The 23,543-nt window shown below is 30.0% G+C and overlaps 1 protein-coding gene across 1 annotated transcript in view; it reads right to left on the minus strand.

Moving 5' to 3' along the window:
• The window catches only part of Scp2 (Sarcoplasmic calcium-binding protein 2), a 40,681-nt gene extending 17,376 nt beyond the window's left edge, over window positions 1-23,305 (minus strand). The window contains exon 1 of the mRNA XM_076307209.1: window positions 23,116-23,305. The gene's annotated coding sequence lies outside the window, so the exon portion shown is untranslated. The remainder of the gene's footprint in view (window positions 1-23,115) is intronic.
• Window positions 23,306-23,543: the final 238 nt, after the last annotated feature.

Genomic DNA, 23,543 nt, shown 5'->3' on the forward strand with positions numbered 1-23,543 from the left:
TTGTGGATAATCTTTCAACTTTTATCTATATTTAAATATCTCATTAAAAATATGTAGATAGTCTATTGATTAGTAATGATTAAAAACAAAACATAGCGCGTAACTTATATTGTTGAATATTTTACAATAGTACATGTATGTTTCTGTATGTAATAAATTCGAATCTTTGAAAAGAGCCAATCTAGATATGTGTACGTTTGAATTGTCTAAGATCACGTGATCGTTGATGGACTTTATATGCTACTAATTAAATTTTGTAAAATCACGAAGGGTATCGCATATCATCCAATTATCTTCCACTATATATATAGCGAGTTACTTAACTTAACGATCTTAAATGTTTCATAAATTACTGGCATTGTGGGAAAAATTTCCAACGAAAAAGTCTCCTGACACGATAACAAAGTGAATATATAACAAAATGTACTTTTGATTACGTTCTTGTTTTTTTTATTAAGATTGCACCTGTTTATTTTGAGATCGTAAAGAATATCCAACGCTGGGTTAAGCAAAACCATTAGAGTATGAAAACTAAGAATACGACTTATTGAAATATTTTTATTGAAATAAATTGTTTCACGAATATATTTAAGCAGGATATAAACGATTTATAATTCTCAGAAAAGGTTTTTTTTAGAATCATTTCACATAATTCACAGAATGGAACTCGTAACAGAGAAGGTTAATCGTGAAAATATCTGACTTAAATAATTCATAAATTGGCACTTTTTAAAAAATACATACAACATGGGACGGAAATTGTACAATTAAAAAGAAAGTGATTCTTTATGCAAAAATAGATTGATAATCTATAATAAAATTTTGTCGTATGAGGTTTGGCGAAATATTAACATTCTATTATATGCATATTTACAAATATACAATATTAATCTTTACAAAATTTTACTAGTGTATGTAGAAGTGGTGAATATAAAATAGACGTATCATATTCATTTTCAGCTGCGCGCATGACACATGAATTTTTAAAATTGAGTTTCTCAAGGAGGAAGACTGTATAATAAAGTTCTATTTTACATGGAAAATTACACGATAACAGAGGTTTCTTCTAAGGATAGTATACAACCGAAAGTATATTCATAAAATAAAATTATTGTTTAGAATTATACGCACAGATTCATGGTACTCATTTCACAGAATGATAACCAATTTATTAAAAATTCATAATTCAAGATCTTTTTAAAATAATTTTCTCTATGACATTAGTGTCTATTTTGTCATCTTTCATTTAATCATCTTGTAATGCCTCTAACACCTGATTGAATCATTTTTATTAATCTTGTATGTTATCTGTTTCTTTAATACAGAGAAGTATTGTGTTATGTGTTGTGAAAGACTAACGTTTAATGTAATTTATTACTTTTCGCAGACTTCACTTGTGATTATATTCTCTTCTTCGAAGGAAACAAGCTACATTGCAGCATAAAAATAGCAACCTCCTATAAAGTAATTCGAAACATAATTTAATTAAACTCGACTCTCTCAGATTACGTTGAACACTCCTTACAATTTTGTTCTGTCAAGGAGACAGGTCCCTTGCCTCAATTTTATAATTTTCTGGCGTTCCGCTTTCCCTAGTCGATGTTAGTATTATTACTTCAGGAGTTCAAGTCTTAGAAAATATTAAAAAATAGAAGTTCCATCTACGTAGTTAATGAAGCACATCTGTGCACCTGGTCCTATTACGCTTTCGACCTTATTTTTCGCAGCATGCTCCGTGCTTTGATCGAGTCCTATGCAAGAAACTTACGGATATTGACATATTATCGAGCTGGTGATGAAGATTCATTGGACACATAATCCTACACAGTGTGTATTAATGCATATTTATATAAATTTAGTTTTTCAACAATAATTACAAATATGGATTAATTATCAATTTTAAGCATGCTATTTTTTTACAGAAAGATACATTTGGTACACCTATTCTTTTCCTTTCCTCTTTACGTAAAGATTAATCCATCACCGAGATATAACAGATTGTTCAATAAGTTTTATCGAACGACAAAAATTGCGTAAAATTCTATCCGCTGTATTATTTATTGACGATTGACCAGACACGAAACCAGCAATTTTGATATCGTTTATTATTGAAACGAACAAAATTCACGTGTTTTGAAAAAAATCGTAAAATCGTAGAAAATTAAGTTTGCTATAATATGTAACTCTAGAAAAGTTTAGTATTACGTACTAGAATTTTGAAGTTGTCATAAATGCATATATAAGCCTCGGCTGGGACATTGGTAAGAATGTAAGTGTGACAATTGTAGTGGTACGAGCAGAAGAATGTTTCGTTCCGTAATCTAATCGAATTTGAGTAATTATAAAAAAGATGGTACATAAATTATTTAGTTTAAATAATTTAAATTAAATTATAAGCATTCGAAGAGTACTTGTTTGAATAATATGACATTTTGAACTTTCTGCTTAGTTTTCAACCCTTTCAATAGTTCTTACGAGTAATCAATATATCAGTCTAGTGAACACACTTTATAAGTATGAGTAATGGACTTCCACACAGATTGCATACTAGAAGTTGAGACCTTAGCACCAAAAGGAATTAACCATGAATACAAAAAGTCTCTACTCTTTTGCTAGATAAAATTTGAAAATATAGAAAATAAAATAATAAATTTTACTAGATAACTCAATGTTTTGTGTAAAATTTAATGTAACATTATTAAAAGTTAAACAGAAAACGGAAAGCTGTGGTACAATATGTTCAATATTTATTAACATAGAAACAAATCAATACTCTTCCTATATAAAGAGGGAGCTTTCAACGACGTGACATTAATGTAATTACATTTTGTTCCATTATTTGCAAAGAATAAGCGTATTTCATATAATAAATCTTTCCCTTAATTAATTAATTGGCTTTGAGACGTATGTGCAGGCTTCTTGCACACATCTATCGCACAAAAATTTGATCGTTAATTACACTGTTCTTTTATTTTTTTGTACTTGAAGGTCTGCATAAATTGCACAATAAATACACAGCAAGAATAAAATACACTATCTCGTGTAGGCATTTAAAATGCACAAACTGTAAAAAATGTTTTACAAATATTACGTGATAAAAATTAACGATTAATAGGTTGTTTAATAAAATTTATTGAGCAAGCTAGTACTATACTGTTCAATAATTGAACGACAAAACTTATTGAACAACCTAGTATATTTGCAACCAAAAAGTTTTTTTTGTTAGTCAAAAAATTGTGTCTATATAGTTCTTTTCTCATTTTTAGTCTTGAGGATATTTTTGAATATTTGTATAATATTGTTTAATTAACATTAATGCTTTCTTCGTATCTGTAATAAAATTTTCGTATCTAGATGTAATATTTGCTTGCAAATACTCACATAGCTATTCATAAAAGACAGATTTATAATCGAAGTAACACAAATACAAATACTACTTCTTTGTGTCCTCGTGAAAAATACAAGAATTTTTAATATATCATATTCGACTACGCACAATATCTTTGTTTAATCACTATGCAGTTTCCTACGTAAATTCATAATAAAAATAGATTTTCATATAAAACCAGTGTTAAGATTAAATATATTCAACAAGTCTGTTAATAGTCGGATAAGGATAAAATTAGGATGCGAGAGAAACGGTTGAGTGACGTACTTCGTCAATCAGGTTTACACCAAACCTAACGCACGAACATCCTGTCGTGCTGATAATTATGCTAATCCCCATAATAGAGATAAAGCAGTCAGCACCATTAATTACGATTCACAGAACCGCGATGCAGATGAATTAAATGACGTTTCGATGGAAACGAGGATTAGAGAACACAAAGTCCTCGCTAAATGTTAACACGCACAAAAGTATGATCAAAATAAGCCAATCTTACTTACAAGAACATTTTTAATCCTTTATTTGGATATCCTTCTGTAAAACGAAATTAAGGACATACATTTATTAAACAAGTTTTAATAAACAGAACAAGTCACTTATAAAAATAAAAAGATAATAATAATAATAAAATGTTAGACTTTAATCAAATAATTTTAACTAGATTTTTTGACTCTGTTTTGTATTACTTGATAATTGTGTTGCATTATGACCATTTTATTTTGCATTTTTAAATCAATATAAGTATAATATCACTTCAATGTGTCGCCCCTTTTTTCGATTATCGTTAGAAATATGGGTATACACACACACATATAAATAAATAAATATATATATATATATATAAGTATAAAGAAATTTTATTAATAAGTATAAATAGTAAATGTAAAAAGTAATTATAACATTGATTATGAAAAATGATTTTCATCACTCATATTTTCCTTTGGAATTTTCCCCCTTGTATCATTTTTCTCTCTCAACTGTACTCATAATTTAAAAGGACCAATCTAAACACGTATCGATGCATTTACAAGAGAATTCTTTGAAAAAAATGCAAAGAGTGCACAGAACTGTTTATATGCAACATTGTCACGTTTGTGCCCATTGCAGGCGAAGTGTAAGTGTCATTGTTTCAAAATTCGAAATTAATTATTTACGTCGTGAAAGAGCCTCTGCTCAGCGGACGAAAACAACTTTCTAAGCTTCTGCTGAGAATTGAAATACTGACAGGAATTTTAAGAAATTGAAACTGTTGCTGTGTCCGGCAACCAACACCTACGACGTGCTCTTCCGCATGGTACATTGTTGTACAAACGAGCCGCGACACTCGCAAAAACTGGCAGTCCCTGCACCTAATGATCGATCGAGGTATCTTGGTGAGGTTCAACCGTTAAATTAGTCGGCAACCTTCAAAGACTAACTACCTTGTCCTTTGTACCCCCATTGAGCCAGCTCGTGTCTCTGACACAATTCCGGACAGACGTTTTCTCGGGCGCCGTTCGAACACCTAACAGTAAAAAAAGATAATTATACAGTGAAATCTCAGTTAACGCTCAAAATATGAAGTACTGTAACGAAACAGTGCTAAATTAAGAGTAACGTTAATTGAAGTTTCAGTGTACGTGAAAAAGAGGATTGAGGTTTTTAACTCTTCTACATAATTGTCTACCATATTTTATATGAAATCAATAACTTTGGTTGAGAAATACTTCATTGTTGAAGATTTTCGATTGAAAAATATTTCATAGAAAATATTCAATAATAAATATAGTAGGTGTAAAAAGTATTCGTACAGTAGTTAGTCTAGAAAAAAATGTTATAGGTCTTGGTTTATTACAAAAAAAAATGTCAACAAAAAAGTACATAGATAGTCTTAGAGATTTCAAGAACAAATGTCATTAAAAATAAATTTTTTATTTATATTTTCTATGTAAACATTAATAAAAGTCTTGAATTTGGTAGAAAATACACGAGTAATAACTATTTGTACAATTCCTGTTTCATAACATTGTATGTGTAATAATTACATGGTAATACACGGTAATCCACGTGAACTATTTATCATCAAAATATCCGGAGACATTGTCAATACAGGTAGTGTTCTCAATGTAAATATAAGTAACTATAATAATATTAAAATGGTACGAAAAGGTAAAAAAACCAAGGTAAAATAGACCAAGGTCCACAATTCAAGGAATTATTAACAGATATGAAGATAGAAAAACTTTAAAGTATAAAGCAAGAAGTGGACGTACACGAAAATTAAACGAATACACCGGTCGATGGATAATTCGTAAAATAAATCAAAATCCAAAGATTAGTGGAGTAAAAATTGTATCTGAAGTTAAAAGTAGCCTTAACATCAATTTGTGTAGTAGTACAATGATATTTCAATTTAATAATTGAAAGTAATTTACCTCTCATTTTTCATTAAGTTTAAAGTGTTCGAACAATACTAATAGTAAATTTAATTTTAATAACAATATTTATATATACATTTTTATCAGTATTTGAAACATTCCTTTCACTGTGCATTAACTTTATATTTGAGGGCTTGAATGTTTTTAATTTAACCGGATCATTTAATGTAAATTGAAATTGAAGTTGGATACTTAACTAGACTAATTGTCTTAAGTTCCAATGATTGTCTACCCTGGATTTTTATTCCAGACATAAAGTGCAATAAAAATGCACGAAGCACATTACGCCATCCCTCGATTGCTCTTAATCTAATATTAGACAGTCTTAAGAGCTTATTATCAATTCAATGTTCGTGATCGTCTGACATAGGGCTTAGATAGATTGGATTACAATTGTAGCATTTAACGAATTTAATGCTAAGTAATTGTACGTGTATTTGTTGAATAGTACTTTAAGAAATTTAATCTGAATTTTCTTATGTTTTTCAATTGGATAGAACACTATTTTTTAAAGAAAATATTTCGAATTCCTTGTGCATCTCTTTTTGTATATTTGAATTTAAATTGAATCGGGAATATTATTTATTTGTTTTTGCAAACATTATTGTTTAAAGAAAAAATTAAATGTTTGTTTTTAAATGTTTTTATATTTGGAAGTATAGTGCATATAAATATACAGAATGTAGTGTCAGCAACAGGTCTTCGAAAAACTTCTTTGCGTTGTTCTATATGCCAAAACGAAGTGAGGGACTTATACACATGAAGGTAAATATATGCAAATTACTGCCTGCGCATGGATGACAGTTAATTGTGAGTCATGGCGGAGGTAGAGCTGTAGCTATCTAGAGAAACCAACTTATCTCGTAGTCTATGTAATAACTTCCGTCACGCGACACTACAGGAAAACTACAGAAAAACATACACTTTACAATATTAATCGTTTTTTGAAAAGAACTACAGCAACAATAGTCTCTCGTTACTTTTTATAAGTATTTTCAAAATTTAATAATTTTAACGTAATATCACAAACGCGATTTCGTCAATTATGATTTTCTTTTGTCTTATTTTGACATGTAAAATTATCATCAAAGTTTAGGACCCCTGTTGTCGTACATCTTACATTTAAAGATTAAATGTAAGAGGCGAAGTACTATTTTAAACCTAACTTTATTTCAAATATTCAATCAGAGCGGTTGTACAAAATTTTTTGAAACTACTCAAGATTCTTTCGCTCTTCGACTCAAAATGTCCTGACATTGTTTGAATTCTATCGCTATGTGTGACCGTTCCGGATCGATTCCGGATGAGTTGCATTCAAATGGTTCGAGGAATGCGTGTGTAGCTTAGGAATTTCAAGATGCATGGTATGTGTTATACCATATATGTGCCACTTGTGGTTTATAGTGTCAAGTGTCAAGTTTGTTGTGTCGGAATTGTAGTAGTTTAGTATTATTGTATCAAATATGTTATAGAAAATATTGACAAAATATGCACTGTCAGTTCAATTGAAAGTGGAACGAGTAGGGATAGTTATCTCGAAAGTTAGGGTTAACTTGTCTTCAGTCATTCGTAACGTTAAGCTGTTAATTTTGTAGTATTTTAACATTGTAGTTACATATACATTATGCAAAATAGCATAGTTTCCCTTTAATATTTAGAAACGTACTGTCCATTTGTATTCCTACATTCAGATGCAGTAATTTTCGTTCTCCAGTGACACACAATTCATTTGTAAACGGGATGGTTAACTATATTTATTTTATAAACGTCATGCTTCTTAAAATTTTCAATTTTGTCGTTAATAATTACGACAATAAACCTAATTTTTTCTTCAACAATTTGTAATAAAATTACATATTGAAGACAATTTCACCACGAATCACCCTCTCATAAATTCCATTAACACTACATTTATCAACCAGTCAAAACGACTGGTTCCAATTGCTTTCATAATGAAATTTCTTTTGAAATTCCATAGCATGTTTTCTGAAGACGTTATGACTTTTTCTATTCTACACGTGTGACCAATTTTGTAAATTACTTTTTTTTTCTCATTTATTGGTTTCTTTTTAAATGCATACGAGGTATACCTTCATATTCCGAAATCGGTAGTTCTAATCTTAATTCTATTTTACGTGATGGTTTTGAGTACAGTAGCAGTGCTCACTTCTACACATTTATACTATACATATTTTATTTTTTTTTTCAATTAATCTATCAGAAAATTATACAATCATTATTATATTATTACTTGCATTTGTATTTCTTGTTTACTAAAACTAACTTAAACACTTACCATGTTTTTTCTTTTTAAGAAGAATTAGCCATGTAATCTATTGCAACTCAATATCTCACAAGTTAATAAAGAAACTATAGTAGCCGCTATTAAGTGACAAAATCGAATCTGCCAGTTGATTCGAAAACGAATTAGTTACTTATCACAAACTACATAAATATGAACACTGGAGTGGATAATATCGTCATTTGTATACGAAGTAAAAAATATCACATCAAAGTGGAAATTACTGGATAAATCATCATTATTCTATAATACTACAATATTTTAATCAGCTTTGATGATATTAGTCGTCTTAAAAGCAAAAGCATATTATGCTCAGCATTCAATGACGAGTGTGTACTGTAACTACTTCATTGAGACAAATATACTAAATTCAGGATGAGTTTATAGCATTGATGTAGCCGTAAGACTTGTTGCACAGCACTGTACATCATAACAGCAACTACTGTTGACGTCATGCAACTCAGTTTGTGCAATTCCTGCAGCCGGATAACTACGATCCTGCTTCTAACTTGGCTTGGTAAATTTAATCGTGCCGTTTAACTTTGATTCTATGGGTGTTCAGTAAGGATCAAATTAGCATTAATTGCAAAAACTAATGCGTGCAAGTAGGCGCATAATTTGTTTTAAAGAATTTTGCAAACATGCTATTTTAATCAATTCATGCAAATATCGACGAAATTATGAGAATATTGAAAAATATTTGAGATGAAGGTTGAAGGATTTGAAAAATGACATATTCTTCGTATAAGGGTCTACTATTAATTGAAGCAGTTTGAGTTTCGATTAAGGTAGAACTATGAAATCTTACGATTCTTATAATAGTGGAATTACAAAATATTACAAATTCTACTCGACGTTAGTCTTTCGAACTAATGTGTGACTAATCTAGAAAATTATATTTTTAATTTTATTTTAATGAGGATTCAATGCTTTAAAAACTAGGATTTATTTCAAAAAAGCAGTATAATAAAGTATGTATATTATAGAAGTAAAAGACAAAGTATTCATAAGTTTTCATAATGGAACTTGTTACATGGATTCTGTTTCTCAAATACGTCTTTTCTCTTGCTGAAATAATACTTTTAGTATGTTACAGCAAATATTTATCTAGCATCATAACTTATCCTCACCTCACATTTCATTTAATAAAACACGTGTTACTTTCTCGTTTTATCTTATCGAACTGAATCAAGTACAGCGAAACTATTAATGTATTTTACAGGTTAATTAATGTTATCCAAGTTAAGAGCTATTAATGTAATTGTCAAAATACTTAATAAATAACAAAGGATTGAATTTAATATCGCCAAATGAAATTAAATTGGCAAAAATGAAGTACAATTTGGATGTGAAATGTACATATAAATTTAGTCAGTAATAAATATTTTTTAAAATACTTAAGCTGAATGAATTTTAAAGTTTTTACTGTCCAGTTTATTAAAAAACAATGTCTTATTCATTATAAGACGAATATGAAATTATTCTATTTCTTCATGTGAATGTTATACACACAACGTATTTGATTAAAAGAAAGATAGTTACAAAAATAAGAATTTTCTTTTTTCCGTTTTTGGTGACCAAAAATTAAAATACGTTGAAAAATATATTATTAAAAAAATCCAGAATGTTACTTTGAAAGTTTAAAAAAAAGAACTGAACTTGTAAAATGAATAGAATATTCGAAGCTTTACGATATAAATGTTACAGCTTCGCCATTGTTGTACTTATATCTGTGGTTTGAAGAGGTGAGAGCAATGTTAGTTTAAACAATTAATTAAGTACGACAATAATGTATTCTAGAATATTACATTTAACAACGCAATTAGCTTTCAAAAACATCTATTATTATCTCAATGATATAGATATAACAGATTTATACATTTTAATTATTTTTCCTGATAAAATGTTTATCACTTTTGCTTCGAAGTTGTAGATATAAATTACAAATCAAAATACGAGATACGGATATTTTATTATAAGAGATACTTAATCACCTAGAAAGAATGAAAGTAATCGATGAAATGTAATACACAGAAAGGAAAACTCAGCGTGTAGCGATGTAACAATGGATGAATAAAAATTTGGTGCTACATTTTCTTTGGAACTGGCTACAACAGCTAAGAAGATTAATTAATTAATTTTTCTATTTATCGCCTTGAGAAATTTCTTATATCGTCCAAATAAATAAAAATTGCTAGGCCATCGCTATGCCAACATTGAAGCCATTCAGGCAGCTGTGACACAGCAACTGGGCAGGATTCCAGAATGTGCTTTTCAAAAGTGCTTTAAGAACCTTATGAAACGCTTATATATGTATAGGTGTAGGAAACTATTTCGAAGATCATTAGCTGCAGTGATTACAATCAATGTATTAAGGGTGAGGGGTTGAAAAATAAGGTAGCATTTGGAAATTCTTTTGAAAGATTAGTATGTAATTGTATTAACTGTCTTTCTATTACCGAAAAGTGTGTGTGTATATACACCACTAGTCCGGTAACACTCTGTATATATATATATATATTAGATTTTCATACATATATCACATTGCAAATGTATTAAATTTTATTAAAAAATTTTGATTTTTGAAAAAGTTATGGTCGATTGCAAGAAATGTTTTAAAAAAATCTGATCAACTGGTGAAAAAGGTATATAATTACCAAATCATTTAAAATTAAAAAAATGAGAAAGTTTTACAATCTGCATTATTAATGCGACTATTGATAGGCTTATAGATGTTTTTATTTTTCATTTTTATTTTTCGGATTTCTGGATTGATTTAAAGTAGAACATCGAATTTCTACTGTACCTACATTCTTATCATTCTTATCAAAAAAAAAAAAAAAAATGCATATCTATAACACTGACCGTACAATAAAGCAGATTATAGGATTAGATTTCAAATTGAGATTAAGTTTTGAAACGATATTTTTAACTATACTTCATCTCTTACGCACTTACGAATTTTAGATAAATTTTATTTAAATTGCATTCACATGTATTTTATGTATTCAAAGACATTTAATAATAATAATAACAAACACGTCTTAGACTTTAATTTTAAATAATTTAGTGACTAAATAACATATTTGCTAGGCCATCAGATCTTTTTCGAGACACTTCATATAAATCGCTATAATTTTTACAGAAATCAATTTTTTTCAAATAGAATTTAGTATAGTTATTGCTTAATATATGTATTTTTAGGTATTATATAAACATTTAAAAAAAATTATATAGCCTAGTGCAAAAAGTGCAGTTGCCTTAATTTTCTGCGAATAACAATTGCAATACCTTTATGGAAATATAACAATCAGAAGACCAAAGTTTGAACACAGATAATTTAACAATTTTCACGAAACAAGTGGCGTATTTAAATTTTGCGGGATTAAGATTCAGCATTGCGTGAAATAGAGAGTCGCGAGGTTTATGACCGGATATAGAAAACTACTGCTGAAGAAAATTATAATGAATGCTTACTGGACCAATTGTAGATAACTCCCTCTGAGCGTGAGCTGGGATTTTTCTGGGAAATTCCAGATGCTATTTCCTGTAACTCCAGATAAGCTTGTGCCAAGCATTTTCATGTAAGTAGTATTTCAGTGTCTATTTAGAGAACAATTTGTCTAGTACTGGAACTGGAGTTTCTGTGTGCAATTCTTTAATTTCGTGATTTTGTCTCCATTTACATTCTTGTATACATGTATTTTCTCTATGTATAGGTATTTACATATAACACAAAGTTCTATTTTCTTCAATTTTTCTTACCATAAAGGAATACCTATGTAAAGACTTGTTAAATTTTTTGGAACAAAGATTGTAATGTTTTCCATTAAATGTATTGTAGGGAGAAAGTCAGCCCTCGAAAATCCCACGATTGACTGATTATATCACACTATTCTTAACCCAGCATTATTTGTATACATCGTATACAAATATAATAATACAATATGCACATATAATGTAATAACACTTTTCAATCTAAACTTAAATAACTAAATAAATTTAATAATTTCTTATTTCATAGTATAAACATAATTCAATCTGAAAATTTTGAAACTTAAAAGTAATGTGACAATTATTTCGTCAAGTTAGTTTTAAAAGGGGCATCAAGTAGATATTTTACAATTAATCATTTAATCTATCAGTATTTATGTTTCATTTATTGGTTACCAGGAAGATGTATTTTTGCCTTATCTTGAAAAAAAACAGTCTCGAGTGGATAATTCATTTTCCTTTTCAGTTGGTTATTCTCATTTATAGTACGTTTGCATTAGAAAAAAAGTGAAGAAAATGGTAATAGTAGAGTACATTGAAACATCTTTGGAAGCTTCAGATTTTGAGGTTAATTTTAAGAAAAAGGAAAGTTACTTTTCGTAGAGCTCCGAAGAAGTTCATTTTACTTCAAAATAACCACCTTGGAAACAATTTTCAATCGCACAAAGCGATTGCAGTAACAATATTCTTTCACTCGAGGAAAGAATCTCGCGTGAGGAGGGCGTTCTCTTTAAAGGCATCGTTTGTTCTCCAACGAGAAAAAGGGGCTGCCGAGAAACGGCAGAGAAAATAACGCGATTATACTTCTTCCCTGGAGCCGACTGAAATCAACCCGCACTGTCTTGCAGCCGAAGTTGCAGTGTTTATAAACGAAGCGCGCTTTAATGACGCTTCGGGGTATCACCGAACACACTATGCGTCTCATTTGTCTACATATTCAAGGTGAATCAGTCAAAGTTGAAAATTTAAGCATTTTATAAACTATTCGTGTGTTTAGAAAATGAGAAATCTTTAAGAATGGAAATGGTATACGTAGGTGTGAAGAACAATCCTTAAGTATGAATCCCTTGTGTGATGTTCGGAGAGAGAATTTTTAATTTCGCAATTTTTACAATACTATTTTATAATCAATCTTGCTAGTAACTTAGAACGAGTAATCTAACGAGGTCTAACCAGAAGTAATCAATTAGTTTAATTCAAGAGATAAGTCATTCGTTTGAAATAAAATGTATTCAGATTAATCTATGGTATAATACACCGTTGGTTAAAATCATAAACGTACCAGTCAGCTTAGGTTAGTCTTTTTAAGTTTATTAATCGGGTATTGAGTAATCTTTGTACAAACCAAACATCATGAGTTAACATCTGGAAGTCATTTGTAAAACCGAATAATTTTGGCGATTTATTGAATCAGTTTTATCAATTTAATCCATTGTAATTTAAATAAATCACTGTCAATCAAATTATTGGATCTGTTTGAATTGATATTCAACAAATTTCAGGATCATTCCTAACTTAGGAGTCTAACTTAATGCAAAATTTGGGGCAATTTAATATGAACTTTAAAATTGATGGAACTTATGAATAGCCGTAATATAATAGTTACATATTATGTAACTAAATTTACATAACAATGAGCATAATTAGACTATTACATTAGGCTTATGCGCGCAACAGCACCGGTTTGAATATATATATTTAATAATAACGTATGGTTGGCTTTTTCAGTAATCTTATGGGAGTAGTTGGATTAGTTTAAATGTGTATGCATAACAGTCACTGTGATATGGATTTTACGCTAAAATAACTAAAATAGCTTGTATGTACATTTGTATATACCTAACAATAAATATGATTTGATTTTTACACTAGGTTTATGGGGTTAAGAGCAAGAGTGAGGACGAAAGAGCTACATCAAACGTAGATACGACACAGATTTTTCCTTGTAAAGTCTACTCGGTCAAGAAATAGTGGGGACTGATTCTAGAGCATCAATCTTTATGAAAGTACGAAACTGAAACATTCTTTTTCGGGACAACGAACAGTAGAGTTTTGTGAAAGCACTAAGATATATGAATCCCTCCTTGCATCGGTTGCAAGATTGTGTAAAAACTGTAGCATTTAGAAAAATTTAGGTGATTTTAAAACCTTAGAAACTATCGAAGGTACTTGCATCTATTCAACGTTATTGAATCAGGACACATATTTCGTGAAATATGTTTTGTAGTATCTTAGAATAGTGAGTTATTTAGGCTCCTCTGATACGAATTATTTTGTTTGAAATAAACAAAAGTTTAATATCAATCTTGAAATGATATTACCATCCTATACCATTGAGACATTTAATTATGAATAGTTCATCATGATAGCGGTCACATAAGTTTTTGTTTTATAAGGATGATCAGGGATAACCTATTTATATATATTTTTAATAATATATCAGTCACACAAAAATAATTAAATAACATTTATATAACACACAAATATATATATAACATAATAATGAGGAAGAAAAGAGATCGTCATGCCCTATGCATTAATGATTGTCAGGAATCTCAACATATACACACAGACAACCTGTCTCGATAAAGAACAAGTCGAAGATTTCTCAAGTAGCTTGCATTTGTTAGAAAGTTTCGAGAGCAAACCGCGGATAATTTATGGGGGATACACAGGGTTCGATCTTTTGCTACATTCGTAATATATCATGTGGAGCAAACGTGGAGGTGACAGAGGGTATCAGGTGCGGCAGATTTCTCCTCTCTTATAGAATGTTAGGTATAATGTTTGCAGTTTGTCGCTTCGGTTGTACGTTTCGATAATTCTTCTTTTTGCAGTCGAAATGTTTTTAATTGCAGTTGATACTTTGCAGGTCCAAGGAAAATATTAAAAAAAAAAAAAACAATACTGATATAACTGAAAACAGAAACAGTTATTCGTTTAAAAAGAGATTGCCTATCTTCGACCAATCGTAGCAGAGAAAAATATATTCGATGATATTTACATATTGTGTGTTTTTTCCTAATGTAAGTTTGTTCCACTTAAGATGATAAAATAAAATATTAAATAAATTATAACAATTACACAGCATATCCTATTGCTGTAAAAGTAAATTTAATTACCGTTTAAAATGTTTGTAATATTCTTCTATGATCAACGAATATAACCAAAGTGAAAAGTTAAAATCGATGAATATTTTTGAATCTCCAGCAGTCTTAACCAAAGGAATTTATACTTAAGAATTATTTGCTTGAAATTTAGAAGACAAATTTTACGAAGTTTTGCAATGAACTGATCTTTCTGATCAAAAATTTGAATTACCCTTCGCACTATTTACTTATTAAATAGCCAGTAGTTTTTAGGATGAAATTTTCTCTACCGTGCTAAAGTTTCACTTTAATCTCTGTGAAGGTAACTTTCATTAACCATTTGTCCGTGACTAGAAACAATAGCACTGTCCACGATTTGCTCCGGAGTTTCCTTCACTTTGCCTTCTGTTACTACGTGCATGAAGGCTGTATAGGGTGATTCTGAGAACTGGGACAAGTCGTATCTCGTGTTTGATTACAGATAGAAAAAGTAGTAGCGTAAAAAGTTGAATGATTTAAGGAGGCCCGCCTTTCTGCGATCCAACTTCTTTTGTAAGTGCGGCCATGCACACGAACGATGCACATTTTTAAGGCTTTGTCTAAATGCGAGTTAAGAAAGAAAATTTTGTTTCCCGAATTTCTTTAAGTTTGACAAAGCTTTAGGAGTATAACTGCCAACTGTCTGATCTGATCAATGCCGAGCAAAAAGTGTGATTTATATACCCAACGATTTATTTGCATTATAAAACGAATGGTTCCTTATTGCAATCCAATATTGATAGCGACTAAACCATTCATCTTATTGAAATATTTCTTCGAGCAGGGATGTCGTTCTCACGGAGAGAATAATTCCCGTGGCACCAGAACGTCGAGTTTACCACAGCATCTAGTAAGAGAGAAGTTTGGAATTGTTGCATGAAAAAATCGAATTTATTATATTAAACAGTAACAGAGCAATAATACCGTTATCATTGACTATGCAATTCGATACACGATGAGATATGTAGGTAGTTCGATCATGAATACTTTATGAACTTTTTATGTTACAAAATGTTACATTGACGAAATTAGTACATTTCATAAATTACTTTCTACGTAGATTATACTTGTAAAATAAGTAGGTACGCGACAACTCGTCAAATATCATGTTTTTTCTTTGTTATGTAAATAATGTTTTTGTTTCGTCGAATTTAATTAAACAATAATCAACGCAATGAATTCCAGTGGAAGTTTACTAGCCTATGCCTAATAAAATCCCTTCTCCTACTTAAGGATTAATATAATGATATTAATATTCTATTTTTCATGAATGTATATATTTTCGATTTTTACGTTTCTCATATTCATATATGCTGTAAATGGAGAAACTCTATAATCAATGGAAACTATACAGTGTATATTATACAAGATCATACTTTTTGCAATACGTTTCATAAATACACAAAATTAGAAGAATTTGGGTGATTAAACTGTTATGCTTTATTTAGTCTATCGAAGGCATTCGAAATTATAAGTTATATGAATTTTATATTTAATAGTCGATAAAATGATGACTGAAATGTGCGTCCATTTACATCATTTCATATTGTATGAGTTCCAAAAAGAGAATATGTCAATAACTGCATCAAATAAAATTTGTATCATTTATAAAGAAGGTGTTTTGTTAGCTTGTTACTGCAAAAAGTGGTTTGATCGATTTCGGAAAGGAAATCTTAATCTTAAATAAAAATTTAATAGTAATTATTATATGTATATGTTATATTATAATATACGTATGTACATGTAATAATAATAATTGCTAGTAAATTTTTATTATTACTTTTATTATTGGAAATAAAAGAAGAATAATCTAGCAATTGCTCTTAACAACCTATAAAAATTATTTCAAGTCATTGTAAACATTTGCACAAGTTTTTATACCACTGATCTCCAATGGTAAGAAAAACCTTACAACATCATAACTATTAACAAGCAGACGCTTCTTTTAAATATATTAAATATTTGAAATAAAAGCTTATTAGTTATAACTATGAAGTTAAAAGTTCCCGAAATTATTAACTGTATAATTAGACTCAGTTTATGTAATCAAAATATCTAAACATTCACTTTGTGTACTCCAATCAATTTGAATAACCAAAATTCTTCTATATTTCTATCGAGTTCAGATATTGTACATTATGCTCTATATTTTGTGCGCAATCGATCGTAAATTCTAAAAATGATCTTATATGTGTACTCAGCAATGAAACTGATATTCACTCACTCGAACTTTCGTACTACACAATGATCCACCTTCGTATCCAATTCAACAGTCAGTCTTCCAAATCTAATTTACAAACAGTCGCATTATAACAGGATCTTTTTTTAGCTATCTTCTCTTAACTCTAGATTCTATCGCAACCAATAGTCAATTAACAAAATGTTCGCTCGAATTTCTTAGTCTGTGCCTCGCAAATGGACCCGTAATTGTATATTTGTACATGCAATTAGAGTGAAGTTCAACTGATCCCAGAAGTTAAACGACACTTGGCCCGGTTGTAATCGCCGTTTCGGTAAATTGAATGAAACTTTACCCATTTCAAGTCCACGTTTTGTAGATAAAATCTGATTTGTAAACAGAACACAAAAAAAGTTCAAAAAACGACAATCAAATTTAGTGGGAAACTATTAAGTGTTTATGCCCATGGACAAAGATTTCATATAGATATTTCGATTACTTAACTATTTGCGAAACTGTTAATATTGTGAACTTTCCTCGTAAGCAGATGAAATTATAAATATTGATCACAAAATCGAATTATTTTACTTATGCTTTGGCAAATCGTAAGGGTTTCATCAATAATTGACTTTGATGAAGTTGTACATTGTTGCAAACAGTATATTAGCTTCTGGAACAGTGGTTCCTAACTTTTCTAAATTCACGATAAAGCTTCGAAGAAAATACTTATTCATTAACATAGTAAATTATTTAACGATTTTAAAAATAATAATACAAAGTAATAATACACGCATGCACGTGCGCGCGCACACACCCGCATTACTTTTAAAATAGAAACTAAAAATTCACGGTGACCTTAACAGTCACAAGTATTTACACTGTTCCCATCCGATCTAATAGAAAATTGTATCACTTTCATTATTGCTATTTAAATACGAAAAAATAAATACCTAATTTAAATAAGATTATCATTCAAATAATATTCAATTGTATTCGATAGTTTCAGTAATATTTCCGTGATTCGATTAAGGTGAAGTAGTTTGTATACAGAACATTCTGTAAGTAAACACGAATCTTTATTGTTGATCAGCGAAATGTTGAACCAATTTCGAGCAAGCAATGTGGCAACCACATAAACCTTATTCTCAATGGTTGTCAAGAAATGAGCGTCTGAATATTGCCGTCATATGCCATCGCTACTTCTCTTCCCTCGCTTAAATCCTTTGGATTCCATCGTCTGGAGTTAATTGAACGGCACTGTGTATCGTTTAGCTAAGCTAGACACAAGAGAACGATTGGTGGAACGTATACTGCAGGAGGCAGTAGCTTGAAATCTTGTAACGGTTTTCTTGGCAAAACTCGTTAAATCCACTTGACTGGCGTAATCAAAGTATCGGTAGAACATTAATTTTTTTCACGTTAGATCATTTCACGAACTTTCACGTATTTTTGTTTAAATAAATTTTATTCAAAGAAAATATGTATGGATATGCAGAAAATATTAATCATCCAGAGAATGGTCACCTTGTTGTACGATTTTCTCCTGTCACTGAGTTTATTATATTTATCGATACATGTTTCATTGAAATCAGACGTTTATTCGAAAATTCGTTTGTCAATTTCTGTAATTGAACATTTGTTAAGAAATCGGCAAGCCAGTTACGCATTCAAATTTGATTCGAAGGAGCAATATTTTGGGTCAAGCGTTTAAAGATATTGGTCGCTGATTTCAAAACAAAGACTCTGTGTATATTTTCCGAATAAGAAGGTTCATTTCATGAGTAAATTTAATAATAGTATAGAAAATCTATACCGATCAAAGACTTAAAAATGATAATGTGCCATTCGGAGGCTAAAATGTTCTAATGTAGTTGAGATCTAATTGTCTAATCTGATTGTCGTTCGTGGGCTTTGAAATTGAGTATTCAAAAGAGCCATTCGTTGGCTGTAATGATTCATGGTATTCTGATGTGCCGTTGATAGATTGTAACGATACTTCGATGTGCAACTTTTGCATCAAAACACGATTCAATGTGACCGAATTCACTATATTCAGTTGGAAACATGTTAAGACACGTTAACGTTGTTAGTATATGTAACGCCTAGAAAACCGAAGGCAATCGTCCTGCAAGAAGGCTGTGAAGGAACGTTGCACAGGAAGCTCTTTATTCAGGGATAAAGGAAAAAAATTGCCATAATTTTTTCGCTGCGTGTTGGTCTATGATGCGTTAAATTCCGTTGCACGAGATACGGCTGGACTATTTTCCTCGGGAAGCAAACTAATATTTTCGTCAAAAAATTCGCGAAATTGTCGCTGGCTGAGAAATACAAGTCCCTTAACTTTGCGAAGATTCTATTATTTCATTTTAATTTGTTATTTATTCATGGAAAAATGGTACGTTCCGCGACTAAAGCCGATTTACAGCATCGGAAGTTTGACTAACTCCAAATGTTGTTGGGAACAGAGCAATTCTCTTTCTTTCCCCCGAGGGCGGGACAACAAATTTCGTTTTTTATTTACGCGCTTGCGACACAAACACATCTGGGAGTTAAGTTATTATTTTACAGTAGAGCAACGACTATACAATGAACGCGGAGTACTCATAACGTACACGAACAACGAAACTCTGAAACTACGAAACTATGGAAGGGAAAAGCAATAGCAGCGCGTGACATTCAACCATCGACTATTTATATTTTTACCATATCGGGCGTGTTCCATGACGACGAAAAAATGCAAGATTAAATTGATAGGCAGCATGACAGACAACATCGAAGAGGTGTTCCTTTATCGTACTTTCGTATCTTAGTGATCGTTAACATAAAAGTAGAAGGGACGTTAAATGATTGATTAAGGTGTGAGTTAACGACGTAACAAATAAAATTTTAAGGGAATTAAGTTAGTAATGAAATAATAATGCTAGATTATTACATATTTGTACATAATATATATTTATGTATAACAATTATATATTTATGCTTATATGTATCTATGTATATATATATATATATATGTAACTATCATTGTAACTGTAATTGCCACATAACATGGGCAAAAGGTAGATTATTTAAGTATATCAAATATGGTTATCAAATATGTATAGCAAATTGTAAATTATAAAACATAGAAATTGTTAAAAAACTCCTTGGAATAGTTATCTGATTTAATTTGATTCTATTATAATTTCTCCATTGTGAATATCTTTTTATTAGTAATTTCATAATTTTTTAATTTATAAAATGTATTGGTAAGCCAGTGTTAGCATATTAAGTTTCCCAGATTAATTGTATTAAACACAATTTAATAAAATATATATAGTCACATATTTATGAAAGAAAGTGCAAACATGCATGTATTATAAAGTATCACCTACGAAATAATGTTACAGTGTGATACTTTGAATTTCCTCAGTGGTTAAATATTTCTCATAACAGATACAATTCTGTAATTTAAAAATGTGTAGTAATCATAATAAGCTGTATAGTAATTTGAAAGTTTCGAAAATTAAACAAAATTGTACTCTAATGTAATTTTTCAATTCACAAGACGCTAACAAAGTTAATCGGCTGCGCAGGTGTTCGAAAGTTTGGGAAATTAAAATTGGGATAATTAACGCTCTGTTTAGTGCAATATTCTCGATCGATTAAAGTTCCTGTTGAGTGGAAAAAATTCCTGAAAGAGATCTCCTACGCGATGGTATTCGCGTAAAAGTTCCTGTTACACTGAAGTATGTTGTACTTTTAAACACGTTGAGCTTCTCCAATACTGTGCCACCTTAAGCAACCATCGAACTTGAGTACATACACGCTGTAATTGAAGGCTTGTAGGAACAACAGACTACAGATGGTTTTGGTGCTTTTGTTTTTTCGCATACAATCGCATATTGAATGCACAAATTAATGTATAAGTGGTAGATAAATTTAAATGTTTTCTATTTATTTTCTCACATTTATTATTACTAAGAATAATGAATTACTTCATCTTTGCTACTTTTTCTATGTGTTTGTTGTACTTCTACTTTTATTTCTTTCCTTCGGTATAATTATTATATGTTCAATTTCTACTTACTGACAAATTGACAAGCCAAAAAATTTAGTGAATAATAAACCTCGTTTTTATACTGATATTCAATCATTCTCTATTTCAAAAAATGTAAATATATCTATATATAAATCGTTTTACATAACGAAATCCTAGTCTATAGAAATAGGCAATGGAACTGCAATCAATTGTTTGAAAAATATTATACACATTTTTATCTATAACTGTATTTTAGTGTAAAAGTAGATACGGTAGTTCAATACAGTATTGCTTTAAATAATCTTTCATATTTATTTAAATATCAAGACTTTTTACCGAACGTTAGTATTGAGTTCATTTTATTGTGTCACATGAAATAGAAACATTATAATTTCTACGGAAATTTCTTTACATATACATTTTAGAAATAATAATAAACGTTTTAATGTACATTTAGTGATTTAGTACCGTTTGATTTAAATAATTTACGTAATTATGTAGTATTCTATTATTATATAAAGGTTAATGCCTATATTATACTTAACAATGTTTATTTTATAATATTGTTGCTACTTTAAATTTGTTCATTATCAGTTTTTAATTTCTTTCTAACTTTAAAAAGCTTTACTTAACAATTATAATTTTTCCCTGTAGGTGTTTAAAAATGTTTTTCTTCATAATTGTTTTATTTATTTCTGTATTAATATATAAATAAGAGATATAGAATATTGTAATCCGCGTTATGTATTGCATTTAAATATGGAGGTTATACTGAGAGTCATTATTTTTTAAATAAATTGCAACATTATAATGTTTATACAATTATAACATAAAATTTGAAAATTTAAATTTATTATGTTGATATTAACTTTGTAGATCATTCTCAAATATAAAGTATAAATGTAACAAAATAATTGAGTTACAGATCCGAAAAGGATTCAGTATTCGAATTTTGAAAGTTAATAATTATATAACTTGGATACTTTCTTAATTTAATAAAGCAAACTACAATTAAACAATTTTACACTTAAATTAAATGGAATGTGGCTGCAGGTAACTGGATTCTAAAATCTTCTTTTGAAAAAGGCACTTCAAAGAATACTGTAGCTTCATTAAAATTCACTTTTTTTGCCCACATTAAAATTTTATTAAATTAATTTGTAATTATGCTCGCAAATTAAAAGTTAAGAAATATAAATCGAATAATAAATTAAATAATTTCCAGCAAGAGAAAGGAAATTCCTTTTTAATGAAAAACCAAAAGAAATAATAAAATAACAATCCAAACACTTCAAGACTAAAACTTGTATAAAACCTCTCTGTTTATTCTATATTTCCATGGTGAAAAAGTGATACACAAAAGATCTTGTTTTTTTTTCTACAAAGGTTACAATATAACAAGTCTCATAATTTAAGAGAAAATTCTAAATCTCTATACAATAATTTTTAAAATTTTTCTATTAACCTTAAGGTTCACTTTTCACAATGTCTATGCAATAAATTGCTTACTTTTATAAAGATGTATAAAGTCAGAATTCTCATAGTTTTAGATTGTATTCTGATCCGCCGTCTAATACAAAACAACTTTCCATTAATTTTGATGATTCACTTTTTCAATAATTGTAACACCACAACCCATAGAACCCACAAAAAGAAAATTTATTCTTCTGTCGCAAATTCTCTACGAACGAGTCTGACCACTGCGATCACACTTTCACTGATCCATTCAAAATTCAATATCGCGATCTACGTCTGCCTTGAGCACTTCAACTTCAAAAAGAACTCTTAAATCGCACATGGAAAATAAAAAACGCAGTACCTCTAACTATAAGACACGCAACTTTCACGAAAGCATAGAGCCAACTGTTCCTGTAAAACGAAATTGTTAAAAATACGTCGCACCTACCTGCGTGTGTCGAGCGAGCTTAGGTTGAGTTCTCCGAGCGAAAAGGGTTGTCGTGATGCGAAAAAGTTCCCTTGCGATCGTTTGTACGGCGATCAAATAGAGATGGAAAGTAAAAACAAGTAAATCACCGCGAAACAGCGAGCGTGCGATGCGAATGACGGACAGATGAAGCACAAAGTGTACGCAGCGGGCTCGAGCTTCTCCTCTTTATACCCTCGAACTTGCACCTGTGCTTGCGCAGATCGGGCTCTTAAACTATGTCCATCGGCTCCTTCGTCCGTTCAACGCGTGAACCGCCACGTGCTTCAATCGCGCATCGAAACGATGACCCGTTCATATTTCAAATCTACTCTTTCACGCCTCTGAGCCGATTCTTCGATTCATTCTGGGAAAATATAAAACTGTACGAACGCATCATTCTCCGGATT

This window comes from Ptiloglossa arizonensis, chromosome 3 (genome assembly GCF_051014685.1).
Source record: "Ptiloglossa arizonensis isolate GNS036 chromosome 3, iyPtiAriz1_principal, whole genome shotgun sequence".
NCBI classification, from domain to species: domain Eukaryota; kingdom Metazoa; phylum Arthropoda; class Insecta; order Hymenoptera; family Colletidae; genus Ptiloglossa; species Ptiloglossa arizonensis.